Source organism: Amblyomma maculatum, unplaced genomic scaffold (genome assembly GCF_055883805.1).
Source record: "Amblyomma maculatum isolate TAMU_Amacu unplaced genomic scaffold, ASM5588380v1 scaffold_13, whole genome shotgun sequence".
In the NCBI taxonomy this organism is placed as follows: Eukaryota; Metazoa; Arthropoda; class Arachnida; order Ixodida; family Ixodidae; genus Amblyomma; species Amblyomma maculatum.
Genome location: NW_028146738.1, coordinates 5,373,934 through 5,391,280, shown reverse-complemented (window position 1 = coordinate 5,391,280; position 17,347 = coordinate 5,373,934). Strand labels below are relative to the sequence as shown.

General features: G+C 51.5%; 1 pseudogene; it reads left to right on the top strand.

Moving 5' to 3' along the window:
• The first annotated feature begins 15,795 nt into the window (after nt 1–15,795).
• LOC146172138 (SOSS complex subunit B1-like) lies at nt 15,796–16,584 on the top strand (annotated as a pseudogene).
• The last annotated feature ends 763 nt before the right edge of the window (nt 16,585–17,347 follow it).

The following is a 17,347-nucleotide window of genomic DNA, read 5'->3' as shown; positions in this document are numbered from 1 at the left end:
AAGAGTCCGTGCAATCCCAACTTCCATCGGACCACCTCCAAATTACCAAGCAAAGATCAGAGATGACAGGAGTCTGACAATACCAAGTTTTTGACGAACGGACCACTGCTTTTTTAATTATAGCCACAATTCCATCGACTACGCCAGCATCAGGCTTAGCATGGCAGCAGAGGTGCAGGACTGCGAGTGCTGGCAGGCGGCGACAGCCACTGTGGGGGCGAGGATCTAGATAAGAGGTCCATCTAGGCCAACATTTGGATCAAGAATGGACGGTACCCAAGGCCACGATTTATCGATGGACACTACACTGCGCCCGAACCTGTCTCCGCCTGACAGGAAAACAGGCGGGATGCCAGGTGCCAAGACCAGCAACGCCAAAGATACAAATTCCATGGACAGCGCCTTTCAAGGCAAGCAGAAGATCATAGTTTCTAGACTATGGCAGAAAAAAGCAAAAAAAACAGGAGCGGCAGGGCAAGATTACCGAGAATACGACAGGAAACGCTCAAGTGGGCAAGACGGCGACAATGGTGCTGCCAGCCAAGATGACCCCTACGGCGGGACATGACTCCAAGATGGCAAGCGGCGCGGAGACCAGCCAGGAAGGCCGCGGAGGTAGCACCACAATGCAGAACTCCAGCCAAGGTCACGGTGCAGCTGGCGCGCCTGCTCCAAGTGGGTGCTATGGACTCGGTGGGGAGGGAGCGTGAAATTCAAAGCATATTAAAGGCCCGTCAGACTACTGCCGATGAATGATGCATAGATAATCTTCAGACCCCAGCAGGGCCTGGTAGTGAAGAACTTGATGACACCCCAAGTGGCTAGCATTATCGTGTGTGCCTGTGGAGGTCCACAGGATTTTCGTCTAAGACTTGTTGGTCCATTTCCGACCGGGATCCGACATCAGTCAACAGCACCCCAGACATGCAGATAGCAGAGCACATGATGAGCAGATGAGCATCTGCAGCTTGAATTTCTAGGAGACCACTCGGTCAATGCCTTCATGACTACACCAGAAGAGTACTTCAAAGGGGTGGCCCACAGCATCAACTCAGGGTCAACAGAGCAAGAATGGAGAACCTGTTCGTCAGGACCCAGGGTGTGAAAATAATCGCAGCTGGGCAAGTCCAAGTCGGCCCTCATTGTCATTGAGGGGCCAGTCGTACCAAAGTGAGTGTACTACTATGGGGCAGATGCCATGCAATCCGTACAAGCCAGCGAAGCATTTTTGCACACCTGCCAAAAGCCAGAACACCGAGCAGATGTATGCCCGAACACGTTTATCAGCGCATGCAGAAGATCCACCAAGCAAGATCTGGAGGAGGGTCACGAGTGCGAACCCTAATGCGCTCTCTGTGGGGGAGCACACGAGACCGGAGCCACTGGCTCCCGACGCAAGCTCAAGGAGATCATAAAGAAAACACACGGCCACGGCAGAGCTGCACAGAGATGAGAGGCATCATGAAGAAGCATCAGAGGTAGTTAGTTTGGATGGGGAGGAGGAGACATAGCGTAGGCGTTCCAGGTCCATTCCAGGTCGGAGATTAAGGCGGAACCCAAGAAGCCAGCACAGAAGAGCAAGCCAGGCGTCTGAGAGAAGAAGAGACAAGATCTTGATCAGGTGAGTTTGCCAGCACTGGCCTCCCAAAAACAGCTGGAGGAGTAGAGAACAGAAATTCTTGTCGAGCTAAAAGGAATTAGAAAGGAGAACACATTAGGAACAATTAGATCAGATGCAGAAGCACACTAACATTACACAAAACAAGTTCAAAAAATCCACACCCTCAGTAAATCAGACTACCGAAGCCATAGGAAGGATAGTAGAGGAGAAGCTAGCACACCTGCTCCCATACATAATTGAGCAAATCATGAAAGCCATGGAGCAAGTCACAGCCTATATAAAGCAAAAGTTCCAGGTGATGCATATCAAGATGACCAAACTGATTAGGAAGCAAACACCAGCCATCACAGTAAGAGAAAGGGCTGAGAAGCCACACCACAGGCCCGGACTGACCAGATTGCAATCTGAGTCCGATCATGACTAGACACCAGAAGGCGAAGCAAGACCACCTAGAGATGTGGCAGTGAAATTGTAGGAGCATCAGATGCAAGAAGGGGATGCTGTCACAGCTGCTGACCTCGCAAGCGGAACCATCGGCTGTGATAGCCCTACAGGAGGCAGGCAGTTCCCTTTAAATTCACGGGTACGAGGTCTTTGCTGCCAATGGCGAGCTGGAAGGTGGCGACAATGTTGGAGAAGACTTATGGCCAATGCAAAGGAATTGAAACACCCCACCTGGTGGAGGTGGTTCAAAAGGGTGACAAAAAAACGGCACTTTAGTTCTAAATGAATACAGCCCCCCCCCCTCCCTAGTGGAAGATAGACTTTGACAGGCTCCTCGAAGAAGCATTGAACTTGGCAAGAGGACATCAGCTAATTATATTAGGCGATTTTAATGCAAACGACCCGAACTAGGATCTTGTGCGACAGGACAAGAAAGGCCACATCATTAGAGAACTAATAGACAGGCATGAATTGGTACTGGTAAGGGACCCGGAAGTGCCCACAAGGACAATACCCCGGACCTTACAATGGTCAAGAACTTCGGCGACGTTGAGTAGATAAACATGCTTAACGGTCTGGGTAGTGATCACCATATAGTGAGCACAACCATCCGCATGTACAAGATTAGGCGTCAAATCGGTGCAGCCACGATTATAAACTGGCACAAGTTCAGAGAAACGCAGAACCAAGGCGAGATCGAGGATGTTGTTAGCTGTAGCGGGGTACTACGGGAAAACAAGATATACACAATAGACAAACACAAATGAGGCCCCAAAAATAGACGCCCATCTCCCTGTGGGAAGGTAGAAGGGGACTTAGGAAGATGGAAGAAACAGAGGCACATCGAAAGTTTAGGCTGAAGACCGTCGAGATCAGACAGAAGGCTGCGAAGTGCACCGAACAACAGGCGAGAGCCAACTGGGGCCAATTCTGCGAATCACTGCAGGGGACACTCAGCACTTCCCAGACATGGTGAATCCTAAAAGCCATCATGGACCCCACACCAAGACCAAGTGAGAGGGACAGAAGTCACTGGAGTGGCTGCTACACACATTCCTAGGCACGAAGAAGAATGTGATCAAGGCCATCTATGACAAATGCTACGGAGTAGAGCTAGAGGATCCATCTCCAAACGCAGAATACAAAGGAGTCCCAAATCTGAAAATGGACAGGCCGATCACAGAGGAAGAAGTCCAGATGGCAATAGCCAGTGCCACTTGAAACACTGTGGCTGGCGACAACAAATCACTGATGGCATAATTCGGAACATGAGCAACAGAAATATCAAGGCAATGGAAGATTTCATGAACAAGCATTGGGAAGCAGGAAGGATGCCAGCGCAGTGGAAACACTTGGTGGTCAAAATGATCCCGAAACCAGGTAAGAAATTGGCAATAGAAAATTTGAGGCCCATTTCTTTAACTTTGTGCCTGGGGAAGATTTTCGAGAAGGTTGTCAACAAAAGACTGCAAAATTACTTGGAGAGCGCTTAGATGCCAGACACCATGTTTGGCTTCAGGGAAAAGCTATCAGCCTAGGACGTTCTCCAGTAGAAAAAAAGAAGACGTCCTGAGAGTTATCCCATGCTCAGCAGAACACGTGGTTTTGGCAGTGGACATTAAAGGTGCATTTGATAATGTGAGTCACAAGGGGATCTTGGACAGTCTGGTAGACACGAATTGTGGAACCAGCCTACAAGTGCATTCAGAGCTTTCTGAATAACCGGACAGGCAACATAAAAACAGACACCTTTTCTCTGCCCAAGGGACGCCTCAAGAAGCAGCCATTTCGCCCACACCCTTCAACGTGGCAATGATTGGCCTGGCCAGGCGACTCGAGAAGATGGAGGGCATTCAGCACGCTGTCACGAATGACGTCCTGAACGACCACAGGATCACTCGGGGAGAAGGAAGTGAAATTGCAAGAAGTAGCATCTGTCACAGAAGAATATTGTCATGGACAACAGGGCTAGACTTGACTAAAATGACGGGATGAAGCTGTACCAGCAGGCGAAGTCCGGCACACAGCACGCGAGAGTCAACTTCAGTGTCCTCTTCTTCCAGGCGCAGCAAGAACATGGGGACACCAGGTGGCATTACTCCCCCTCTTAAAAAAAGAGATAAGGGACGGAGCGCGAGCGATGGCCACTGTAAGCGAAAAGAAAGACCAGCACATTGACAGCATAGATAACGGAGGCGGGGTAAGATGCCCTACGCGACAACGAAACAAGCGCATAGCGCACTACCGCGTGAAATAGGGCTTCATGCGGACAACGTGCACGATCTCGGAGCGTGGTTGCCGACGCGAGGGCTGCACAGTACCCACTGGAAGAACTTCGTAAGTCACTTCCGTGACTCGGCGCAGAACTTCGTAAGGTCCGAAGTAACGAGAAATCAGTTTATCGCACAAGCCGGGCCGACGCACCGGGGTCCACACCCAAACTTTCTCTCCAGGATGGTATGCGACGTGTCGATGACGGAGGTTGTAGCGGCGTGCATCCGTGCCCTGCTGTTGTTGAATGTGAATGCGGGCAAGTTGACGTGCTTCCTCAGCGCGCTGAGCAAACTGCTCGGCGTCTGGCGTGAGTGGATGATCATCTGTGCAGCTCGGAAGCATGGCATCCAACATCGTCTGAACGTCACGTCCGTAGACTAGGCGAAATGGTGTAAAACGCGTCGTCTCTTGGGTGGCCGTGTTGTAGGCATATGTGATGTAGGGGAGAATTTCATCCCAGTTTTTGTGCTGCGAGTCTATGTACATTGCGATCATGTCGGCGATGGTTTTGTTGAGTCTCTCCGTGAGGCCATTCGTCTGCGGGTGATATGCAGTAGTTTTTCGGTGGCTGGTATGACTAAGCTCGAGCACATCGTGCATGAGCTGTGCCGTAAACGCGGTGCCTCGATCGGTTATGACTAGGGACGGTGCACCATGACGCAACACGATTTGCTGCATAAAGAATTGGGCGATCTCAATTGATATGCCCCGCTGCACTGCCTTGGTTTCCGCATAACGTGTGAGATAGTCAGTCGCGACTATAATCCATTTGTTACCCATCGATGACAGCGGAAATGGGCCCAGTAGGTCGATGCCGACTTGGTCAAACGGCGACCGAGGTGGAATAATAGGTTGGAGCAAACCCGCGGGCTTGAGAGGAGGCACCTTTCGATGCTGACACTCGCGGCAGCCTCTGACGTAGCGATGGACGGCGTCAGAAAGTTTAGGCCAATAATAGGCTTGACGAACTCGAGCGAGTGTGCGTGCAAAGCCCAAGTGGCCGGAGGTGGGCTCATCGTGGCAAGCAAAAAGGATATCGTCGCGAAGGTCGGCCGGCACCACAAGGAGGTGCGCTCGATCAACAGTGCTGGAGTTTTTCTTGAATAAAACGCCATTCCGAAGACAGAATGCAGACAGGTGCCTTCCAAACTGACGGGGGACGTCAGCAGCGCGACCCTCCAGGTGGTCAATGACAGGCCGAAGTTCTGGGTCAGCTTGCTGTCGGGTCATTATATCTGAGGCATTCACTAGTCCAAGAAAACCTCTGTCATCCGTGGCGTTATCGACAAATCCGATGGGTGCCCGGGAGAGTGCATCAGCATCTTCATGCTTCTGACCAGATTTGTACACAATGGAGTAATCAAATTCTTGGAGGCGAAGGCTCCATCGTGCTAGGCGCCCTGATGGGTCACGGAGATTGGCCAGCCAACACAAAGAATGGTGGTCAGTAACGACTTTAAACGCACGGCCATAGAGGTAAGGCCTAAATTTCATAGTTGCCCACACAACCGCGAGGCATTCCTTTTCTGTAGTGGAATAATTTGTTTCAGCGCGGGAGAGCGTGCGGCTGGCATACGCAATGACCCTTTCCACGCCAGCTTGGTGTTGTACGAGTACAGCGCCAAGGCCGATGTTGCTGGCGTCGGTGTGGACTTCGGTGGCAGCGTCTTCATCAAAGTGCGCAAGAACAGGGGTAGTTTGCAGTCGTCTGCGCAGCTCCGCAAAAGCCTCCTGTTGTTCGGCGGCCCACACGAACTGTGTATCATCCCGCGTGAGGCGGGTCAGGGGTGCGGCTATCTTGGAAAAGTCGGCGATGAAGTGGCGGTAGTACGCACACAAACCCAGGAAACGTTTTAAACTCCTCTTCGTGCCAGGAACGGGAAATTTGGCTACAGCGGCAGTTTTGTCGGGGTCTGGCCTAACGCCTGCGGCACTTACAAGATGACCGAGAAACTTCAATTCTTTGTAGCCAAAGTGGCACTTCTCGGGCTTGAGCGTCAAGTCAGCTGACCGGAGGGAGTCTAATACTGCGCGAAGGCGTTCGAAGTGTTCTCCAAAGGTTTCAGAGAACACGACAACGTCGTCGAGATAAACTAAACAGATTTGCCATTTGAGGCCGGCGAGAACGGTGTCCATCATGCGCTGAAAAGTAGCCGGCGCTGAACATAGGCCGAATGGCAGCACTTTAAACTCATACAGTCCATCTGGGGTGACAAAAGCTGTTTTTTCGCGGTCCCGCTCATCGACCTCAATCTGCCAGTACCCGCTCTTCAAGTCAATGGAGGAGAAGTACTGGGCACGGCGAAGCTTGTCGAGCGAATCGTCGATACGGAGCAGCGGGTAGACGTCTTTTTTAGTGATGTCGTTCAACTTTCGATAATCAACACAGAAGCGAAGGGTACCATCCTTTTTTTTCACCAGCACGACAGGGGACGACCACGGACTGTTGGAGGGTTGGATGACACCATCACGAAGCATCTCCTGAACCTGTGTCTGAATCGCTTCACGTTCCGTCGTTGAGATGCAGTACGGCTGCTGGCGTATAGGGCGGGCATCATCGGGAGTAATTATGCGGTGCTTCACAAGAGGCGTTTGCCGAATTTTCGATGACGTCGCGAAACAAGCACTGTATTTTAGAAGGAGAGAACGCAGATCGTACTGCTGTGTCTCCGAGAGGTCTGTACTAATATCCAGACGATCAAGGGATGGGCGCACATTTTCAACTTCTCCGAACGTAAAACATTCAGAAACGTCCGCTAAGGCGTCGGCGAATGCAATTGCAGTAGCGCGGAAAAGATGGCGGGGTTCGTTCGTAAAGTTAGTCACCAGGAGCTTAGATCGGCCGTTACGCAGATGGATGAGACTCCGCGCCGAGGTGACGCCGTGGGTGAGCAAAAGGGACTGGTTGCCCTCAGCGACCGCCGTTCCGTCACGTAGTTCATCGCAGTTAACAGTCACAAAAACACTAGAACGTGGAGGAATAGAAACGCTCTCGGCGGAAATTCGAAGAGGGACACGGCTTTGGCGGTCTGCGGTGTCAGTATCATCAGCTTTCTCGGTCGAAAAGGTCACGGTGCGCTTCCGGAGATCGATAATGGCCCCATACACCCGGAGAAAATCGACACCAAGGATACAGTCGCGGGAGCAGTCAGGTATCAAGAGGCAGCTGACAACAAACGTGGAGTTGCGAATTTGGACTCTCGCCGTGCACTGACCGCTCGGAGTTACGACATGTCCGCCAGCGGTTCGAATCTGCGTGCCAGACCATGGCGTCATCACTTTCTTTAGAAGCGCCGCTAGCTTCCCGCTTAAAATCGAAAAATCAGCACCAGTGTCTACCAATGCACTAACCTTATAGCCGTCGAGGAGCACGGGTATATCCAACGAGAGTCTATCTTCACGTGTACGAACTGTCGTCGGGGCCGTCAAGTCGCGGTCACTCACGGGTCGCGTTGTCGGGGGGTCTTCGTCGCGTCGATTTGAAGCGGACTCGCCCCCTGAGGTCGCTGTCTTTAGTTTTACCGGCTCGGACTAGGTGACCGTCGCTGCGCCATTCCGGAGGAGCTGGGCTGCGAGGATGTCGGCGTGGAGACGGAGATCGTGACTGTCGTCTAAAAGTTGGCGCCATGCGCTGCTGGGCTACGTAGTCCTCAATATCCCGGGGTCGTTGGCCTAAAGGAGGGCTACGCATGTCGATGGGGAAACCCTTCAGTCCCAGTTGTCGATATGGGCACTGTCGATACAGGTGACCAGCTTCTCCGCAGTGGAAGCACAGGCGCTGCCGATTTGGGGCACGCCACAGGTCTGCCTTTCGCTGGGGTGGTCGGCGGTTGTCGATGTACGGCTCGGGGTGGGCTGAATGCAGTGAGCCTTGGTCGGGTGGCAGTAATTGCGTGGAATCAGTCGGGGGACGTCGCAAGATGTCCGCATACTTTGGCCGACAGGACTCGGTGGAAAAGGATGGCGGGTTAGCAGCTGGTACCGAAGGCCGAAGTGCTTGCTGGAGTTCTTCTCAGACAATACTAGCGACAGAGCCGACCGTCGGCTGGGGAGCACCGAAAAGCTTCTGGAGCTCTTCACGCAAAATGGAGCGGATGATTTCGCGAAGAAGATCCGGACTAGTCCCGAAGGCCGAATGCGGCTCCGTGAGCGAAGCGGCGAGTACCGGCCTGTCGTAGGTCGCAGACCGCTGCTGGAGCATCCTTTCCATCGTGATTGCTTCCGAAACAAACTCGGCAACTGTGCTCGGCGGGTTGCGCACGAGCCCAGCGAACAGTTGTTCCTTAACGCCGTGCATGAGATGGCGCACCTTTTTCTCTTCGGGCATGGCCGGGTCAGATCGTCGGAACAGCCTAGTCATGTCCTCCATGTACATGGTTATGGTCTCATTCGGCATCTGTATGCGAGAGCGTAAGGCCCTTTCCGCTCGTTCTCGGCGATCCGGGCTGATGTAGGTGTCCAGGATGCAGCGGCAGAACTCGCGCCACGATGTCAGGGCGCCTTCACGATTCTCGTACCAAATGCGAGCGCCATCTTCCAGGCTAAAGAAGACGTTCCTCAGCTTTGCGGCGTCGTCCCACTGATTAAATGCGGCGACCCGTTCAAACTGGGCGAGCCAGTCTTCGACGTCTTCCGTCTGACAGCCGTGGAAAGCCTTAGGCAGTCGTGGGCTCTGTAGAGTGTAGTACGTTGGAGTTTGCATGACAGGTCGAGGGGCGGCTGCGGTGGTGAATTCCAACGGCCCGTGCTCAGGTGGTAGGCCTAGGTTCCTCCGGCTAGCGCGGTGAACAGGAGTGTCGATTGGCACAGGACCTGAATCCTGGGTATGTGGAGGAGTGCGGGACATATACTGGGATCGATACCCTGCGCCGACACCAAAATATGTCACGGACAACAGGGCTAGACTTGACTAAAACGACGGGATGAAGCTGTACCAGCAGGCGAAGTCCGGCACACAGCACGCGAGAGTCAACTTCAGTGTCCTCTTCTTCCAGGCGCAGCAAGAACATGGGGACACCAGGTGGCAATATCTAATGCAGAGGGGCTTGGAGAGCTCATAAAAAAAATCAGAGCTGATCGCATTCTGGAGAGTGAAAGGCAACCAATCTGTTCTCACAGACCAAGGCCAGAAGCTCGAGATCTGGCTACAAGGAGAGAGTGCCCAAAAAGCAACCGTGAGGATCCTGGGGATGTGGCACAAATCAAATCAAAAGTGCCAACACACACTTAATTTGCTTGAGACTGCGACCCAGCAGGTCGTCAGAATAGCTTCATCATCATCATCAGCCTGATATACCCACTGCGGGGCGAAGGCCTCTCCCATATTTCTCCACTTAACCTGGTTCTGTGCTAGCTGCATCCACTTTGACCCCTGCGAACTTCCTAACCTCATCCACCCCCCTAACTTTCTGCCGCCCCCTGCTACGCTTTCCTTCCCTTGGAATCCAGTTTGTTACCCTAAGGGACCATCGTTTATCTTCTCTTTGCACTACATGTCCTGCCCATTTCTTAATTTCCACTAGAATGTCATGTAACATGAGTTATTTCTCTGACCCACTCTGCACGCTTCCTACCTCTTAACGTTACCCCTACTGTTTTTCGTTCCATAGCCCTCCGAGTTGTCCGCAACTTAAGTAGAACCCTTTTGGTTAGCCTCCATGTTTCAGCCCCATAGGTGAGTACAGGTAAGATGCAACTGTTGTATACTTTCCTCTTGAGTGATACCGGTAAGCTGCTAGTCATCATCTGCAAGTGCTTGCCAAATGCGCTCCATCCCAATCTTCTTATTTCCTTTTCATGGTCTGGATCTGCGGTTACTACCTGTCCTAAGTAGACATATTCGTCTACTACTTTAGCTTGGGTGACCTACTAGAACAGCTTGGGTGACCAGCAAAAAAATGGGGACGACGAAGCTGGACACTCAAACTGGTCCAGAGCCTTATGATTAGCAGAGTAGCATATGCGCCACCCTACTTTAATATTGTTATGTTAGGCGATGCATGCGTTGATATGCAATAAAAAAGAAGAATCTGTAGTTTCTGGCAAAGACGACGACGTTCGAGCAGTGTCGACTGGTGCCTGCAGAAAAGGCCTGTTGTGTGAAAGCCTTGTCTCCTGTATCCGCTCTGAAACCTCGAGCTGAACTACACCCCATAACATCTTGGTGGAGACGCTTTCGATCCCCTTGCTAAAGCTACTAGTGTTTCCGCGGCAGAAACCTGGATTTGCACAGTGGATGCCATCTCCCCGAGCTCACCCCACCAACTGCCCCAGTAAGCATGGCATCCCAGGACGCATCACCCGCTTTGCAAACTCCACCTGCCCCCATGGTCTTAACCAAAATCCGCCATCCACCTATTTTTAACGGTGAAGACAAGACGAATGTTGAAGATTGGCTCGATGAATACAAAAGGTGCAGCAAGAACAACCTGTCGGATGCTAGCATAATGCTTGCCAACATCACCTTCTACCTAGCGGTAATGGCAAAGACCTGGTTTACCAACCACGAACAGGAGATGTTGGGACATCTGCAAACAAAAACTTCTGCACTTGTTCGGCAAGCCGATTGGGCGAGCTCTAGCAGCCAAAAAAGAGCTGGCTACTCGTGCTCAATCGTCAACCAAATCATACCTCGCCTACATACAGGACGTCCTCGCCCTGTGTCAAAAGGTGAACACCTCCATGACTGAAGATGATAAATTGGGCCATATACTTAAGGGTATTGCTGATGACGCATTCAAAATATTTTTCTGCAACGACTGCTCTATGGTGGACTCAGTCATGCAAGTCTGTCGCCGTTTCGAACAGGCGAAGCAGCGCTGCATCGTCCATCGGTTTGAGCGCCTTCCCAACATGGCGACTACATCCTCATGTGACGATCTGCCCACTTTGCAGCAGCCTTCAAGTCAGAACAACCTCACTACCATTGTCTGCAGAGAAATCGAGGCCTTGACTTCTGTAACACTTACATCAACTCCTCCACAGCCAACAATAGCTATGATACAGGCTGTCGTCCACAAAGAATTTGCCAATGTGGGCCTCGTCTCCAATCCTACCACGCCATCCCCTGCACCACAGCCAATACCAATGGTTGCTGCTGCTGCTACCACAAGACAGCCCTACACACAGCGCTACCCTACCCGCAATCCTGCGCAGTGGGGCACATCTGACGATAGGCCTATTTGCTTCATCTACTGTTGGGCTGGCCATACGTCCCGCTATTGCCGCAGCCACCCGGCTCCCCCTTCTCGCCCCTATTAGTCCTGTCCGCCATGAATACTATGCCCCACGGCACGTTTCTGCCACTCCAGCACAGCTTCGTAACGAGAACATTGAGCAAGCCCGTCGTCCTAGCCGTTTGCCATCGCTTCAAGCCCACAGTTTCCGATCACCTACTCCTTGCCGCAGCTTGTCCCCAACGTACCAAGGCCCCTACTCGGGAAACTAGGCAACGCAGCCGCTGGACGTGACGCTGCGTTACCAACCTGGACAGCCAACTGTGTTTTGATCTTCGCACCACACCACAACCTGATCAATGTCCTCGTAGAGCTATTAAAGAACAGTACCATCGGGGATCAGCTTTCGCCATCAGCTTAGCCCTTGATAAATTCGCAGCTATATTTGAGTCCCTGTTCCCGCTCTCATTGACACTGAAGCCCACATTTCAGTCCTTAGTTCTTTGTTCCGCAAACGCCTAAAAAAAAATTCTTAAGCCCGCTAACACCTCTACAGTTCGTTTTGCTGATGGCAAAAATGCTACCATCATTATAATGTGCACTGCACGCATTAGCATCGCCAGCCACCACGTCCCTGTGCTCTTCGCCATCCTTACTACTTGTCAAGACGTCAGGCCTAAATTTTTTAACAGCCCATTACCCTCTTATTGACTGTTCCTCCGGACTTCTGTGCCTAGCCCTGCCCCATTGTGTTCACAACCCTAGTGCTGACCATTCCCAGCCTCGCCTCCGCTCCAGTACATTTACTCGCCTACCTCCCGAGGCGGCAGTACACGTGCCCATGTCACCTTTTCCTTCCCTTCCCGACGGTGACTACGTTGTCAACCCCATCGCCGACATCACTCTACAGCGCAACATTGCCCTACCTCATAACAATGCACACGTCGCAAATAACTTCACCTAGATTCCCGTACTCAACTTCAGCATGTCTTCGCAAGTTCTCCCGGAGGAAATTTTTCTTGCTGAGCTGTTACCTTTGTCCAACTATACTATATCATCAGTGCTGTCCGACCATCACGCCGAGGTACCTGCCCAACCAGTCCCATCATAGTCCGGAGGAATGCATCTCAGCCACGGTTGCCTCTGACCTGCGTCCCAAATATGCCAGTGCCCTTGCCGGCCTTTTGCGGTCATACAGCGACATTTTTGATTTCGGTCACGGATCCCTGGGCCAAACGTCCCGTCACACATCGCATTGATACTGGAGATGCCCGCCCTATTCAACGACAGCCTTACAGAGTTGCTCTTTCCCAATGCCGAATCATTCAGGAAGTAGAGAAAATGCTGGCCAGCAACATTATTGAGCCGTCGAGCAGCCCCTGGGCGTCTCAAGTAGTACTCGTCAAAGAGAAAGAACAGCTGGAGGTCTTGCGTAGATTATCGACACCTAAACAAGATAACAAAGAAAGACATGCACCCTCTTCCTAGGATCGATGACGCCCTCAACTGCCTGCATGGTGCCAAATACTTCGCTTCTCCATCGACCTCCAATCTGGATATTGGCAGATCTCTGTTGACGAAAAAGATTGTGAAAAGACGGCTTTTGTCACACCGGATGGCCTCTATCAATTCAAGGTGATGCCTTTTAGCTTATGTAATGCCCCTGCGACCTTCGAGCGCATGATGGACTCCTTACTACGTGGGTTCAAATGGACCACATGTCTGTGCTACCTCGATGTCATCATATTTTTATCAACCTTTGAGGGCCACCTCCATCGTGTTTTGGCTATTCTTGGCATCTTCCGAAGAGCTGGCCTTCAGTTGAACTCCAAAAAGTGTAGCTTTGGTCGCCGGGAACTTAGGTCCTAGGACATTTGGTCAACACCCATAGCATCCAGCCGGACCCCGACAAAATTCGCGTTGTGTGTGGTTTTCATATACCGAAATCTTGCAGCGACGTGCGTAGCTTCCTCGGACTTTGCTAATATTTCCGGCGATTTGCACCAAACTTCACGGAAATCGCTCGTCTACTTACACAGCTTCTGAAAAAAGAGGTCTCTTTTTCCTGGGGCCACAATCGGCCGCCTTCACCACTCTTATTGGCCACCTCACTGGTCTGCAAGTAATGGCTCACTTCAATCTGTCAGCGCCCATAGAAGTACACACCGACGCAAGTGGTCATACGGCAGTGTGCGCCGTCGGTTCTTTTGGCCAGGCCTATACCGCGCAGCCCGCTGATACGTGGCTGCTTGTGACCCCTGTCAACACCGGAAAAAGCCATCATTTTTACCAGCTGGACTTCTGCTGCCGATCGACATCCCCATAGACCCATTTTCTGGAGTGGGTCTGGATCTTTTAGGGCCTTTACCACTGTCTGCATCAGGCAACAAATGGATTGCGGTGGCCACTGATTACACCACACGCAACGCGGTCACACGAGCAGTACCAACCAGTTGTGCAACTGATGTCGCTGCTTTCCTCCTCAACGGCGTCATATTCGTCCATGGAGCTCCCCGCCAACTGCTCACCGACCGTGGTTGTTGCTTTCTTGCACGTATAGTCGACGAAATCCTACGGTTGTGCAACGTTCATCATTCTTTCACAACTGCCTACCATTCACTGACAAACAGGCTTACCGAACGCCTTAACCTAACATTGACTGACATGCTGTCAATGTATGTTTCTGATGATCACCGCGACTGGGACATAACGCTGACTTTTGTAACATTTACATACAATTTGTTGCGCCACGACACTACCGGCTACTGCTCCTTCTATCTTCTATACGGCCGTGAACCTCTGCTTCCTTTTGACAGCCTGCTTCATTATATCGCCACTGCCAGCTCATGCTCGTGAAACCATAGCCCAAGCTGATGCTGCCCGCATTGTTGCTCGCAACCAACTCGCAGCCTCCCAGAAACTTCGCTATGATTTCTGTCATCGCAACACCCATTATTCTTGTGGGTCTCTCGTGCTGCTTTGTACCCCAGCTTGCCACATTGGCCTCTCGGAAAAACTTTTGCCCACTTATACAGGACCCTACCGTATTTTACGACAAGTGACTCCAGTGACATACGAAATTGTGCCTTGAATCCCGCACGCCATACCTCTACACCACGCACCGAAACGGTCCATGTTGCACGCCTAAAGCTGTACTACATGGACGAGGGTTTGGACGATAGTACGTACCGGGACGGTGCTTTTCAGCCGGCGGGTAGTGTTATGTTAGGCGATGCATGCGCTGATATGCGCATAAGGAAAAAGAACCTCGGTAGTTTGTGGCGAAGACAACATTCGAGCAGTGTCGGCTGGTGCCTGCAGGAAAGGCCTGTTGTGTGAAAGCCTTGTCTCCTGCATCCGCTCTCTGCAACCTCAAGCTCAACCGTAACAATATGACCAAAGAAGAGGAAGACAGAGTGGATGCCATCATCAAAATGGCAATCAAGACCACACTCAAGCTCCCCAAGTACACACTAAACCACAAGCTGGCAGCCCTGCGTTGACACAATACAAGAACAATAATTGGCAGAAGCCCAGATCAAGTCTCATCTGAACAAACTTCTGCAAACAAGGACGGGAAGACGGGTGTTGGAAAAGCTGGGGTAAAGCACTCACCTACAGGCTTATAACAGGACAACAGAGGTATCACGGGAAGCCAGAATTTGGTACGGAGTTCGGCCCCATACCAAAAAACAGACCCCCCCCCCCTACACCCAGGAAGGAGGCAGGCGAGCGCAGAGTATGAGAAAACATTCGGCCAACAAGTCACGTCAAGGTTCACTGATGCAGCAAAGGGGGCGGTAGCCACGGTCACGGACTGCGAGGGCCGCGAGTCTTACTCCAAAACTGTATGGTCACCGTGGCAGAAATGGCTACATCGCACTGGCCCTTAGGCAGGAAAGAGAAATGGGGGAGAGTGACAAGTCGGATTCTCAATCCACATGCAGAAATTTTCAATGGGGCAAGATACCAAGACAGCACACCAAATCCCGACTTCCACAAGCGAGCCAACAAAACCATACATGCAAACACGTGTGGATTCCGGGGCATGCAGGGATCACGGGAAATTTTTACGCAGAGAGGGTAGCCAGAGGAGGTAAAACCTACCGTGTACCTAACAGTCTCGCATCAGAGGACCTGATTCCGCTTGATCCCAACTACACCATAATACTGCAGCACTACAGAGGCTTGCGGGAAGTACATCCGGAGCTACATAAAAAGTGAGGCCATAGTTCTGAGGCGGCTACAGACGGGCACCTTCATTAATTTACACATATCAAGATGCATCCCACGACATTCAGAGATGAATGCCCATGGTGCGGGAGGACCCCTGCCCTGTACCACATAACGTGGAAATGCAGTGCACATCAATTACAAACCATTCCAAACCAAAATGAAAGGCAGTGGGAGGCTTTGCTGGCCAGCATTGACCAGGAGGTTCAGCTATACCTGGTCACAAGGACTCGCAAGCTGGTGAAAGCCAGTGGTGCCCTGGACTGGGGGAGCCAACCGCTTGTCACCCTCAGCTTAAGAGGTGAAGAAAAAAATCTCCAAGCATTTTATAATTTTCTCACTCACTCACTCACTACTGAGTCGACAAAACGCACTTTGAAGACAGGCATGAAAAATTTCAGTATCTTGGAAATAGGCTGGCCCAATGCGACCAAAGAAGGACACGAAGTTCCGACATGCAAGGTGGCAGACCGATTCGGGTCGATAAATGTTTGTCTGGGATGAACCGGTTACATGCATTCAGCAAGGTGATATTTGCAAGCTTACCAATGGTTATGCATCACTGTGGAAAGACTGCCTTACTCTGTATGAAAAAGTCTGCAACTTTCAGATCGGTTTTTCCTGCCACTCAGTGAACCTAATCTAGAGTTCATGCAGCAGTTGCAGTTGAGACTGAATGCCAATGTTGAACGGAGGCGATCGCCAACTTCACAGGTGAATGTGGCCAGTACCGGTCCCATGGGTGGTGCAGCCTTGCCCATTCCATCACCAAGCAATGGTCACCCTGGTGTAATCGGCTGGGGCCCATGAGGACGGGGCCACCAAGGAATGCCCTAAAAAGCTCCCTGCGCATTGCCCATGACAGTGGTATCAAGGCTTAACCAGAGGTATGTGCGCTGTTTTAGATGGAAGCAGCGCTTAACTATACCACTTTTTATGCCATCATGCTCAAGGTTCTCCCCAGAAATTCTCGACCACAAAAGCTGTTGGACATTTGTTAGCAAACAAAAAAAAGGAAGATAGTATCGGGGGAGCAGGGGATGATGACGATGACGATAATCGCCCTTGATACAGAAGGTTGATTGTAAATCCGTAGTCATTCGTAATCAATCCTGGCTGCATTTCGATGATGGGAAATACAGTTGGCCATGTACAGTGCAATTTCAGTGCACGCTAGAGAACCCCGGGTGAGAGAAATAGTCCATAGCCTACCTCTGCAGCATCCCTCAGCCTCAGATCCTAGTTGTGGCCCAGTGGTTTTGGTCACCTGCCTCTGCTGCGGGAGGTGGATGGTTTGAATCCGCCGCTGGCCAGCCACTAAAAATTGATACAGACTTCCTCCGACCTTGCAGCCGGGTTCTTCAGGAAGAGAGCCTGGGAGGAGGCTCTTCAGATGTGGCTATGGCTTGTGGAAACTGACTCAGTGTAGAAACTGGTGCATATGTGCAGTCACTGTTCGTGTCCCCGATGTTACCCCTCTCAGTGAGGCCGACACAGATAATGAATAGCCGAGTACATCCTGGTGAATTTGAGCCCGATTTGTTGCCAGAGTAAAAAAGAGCCACATAATGGGCTTTTGCCGTGCTAAGTGAACTTATTG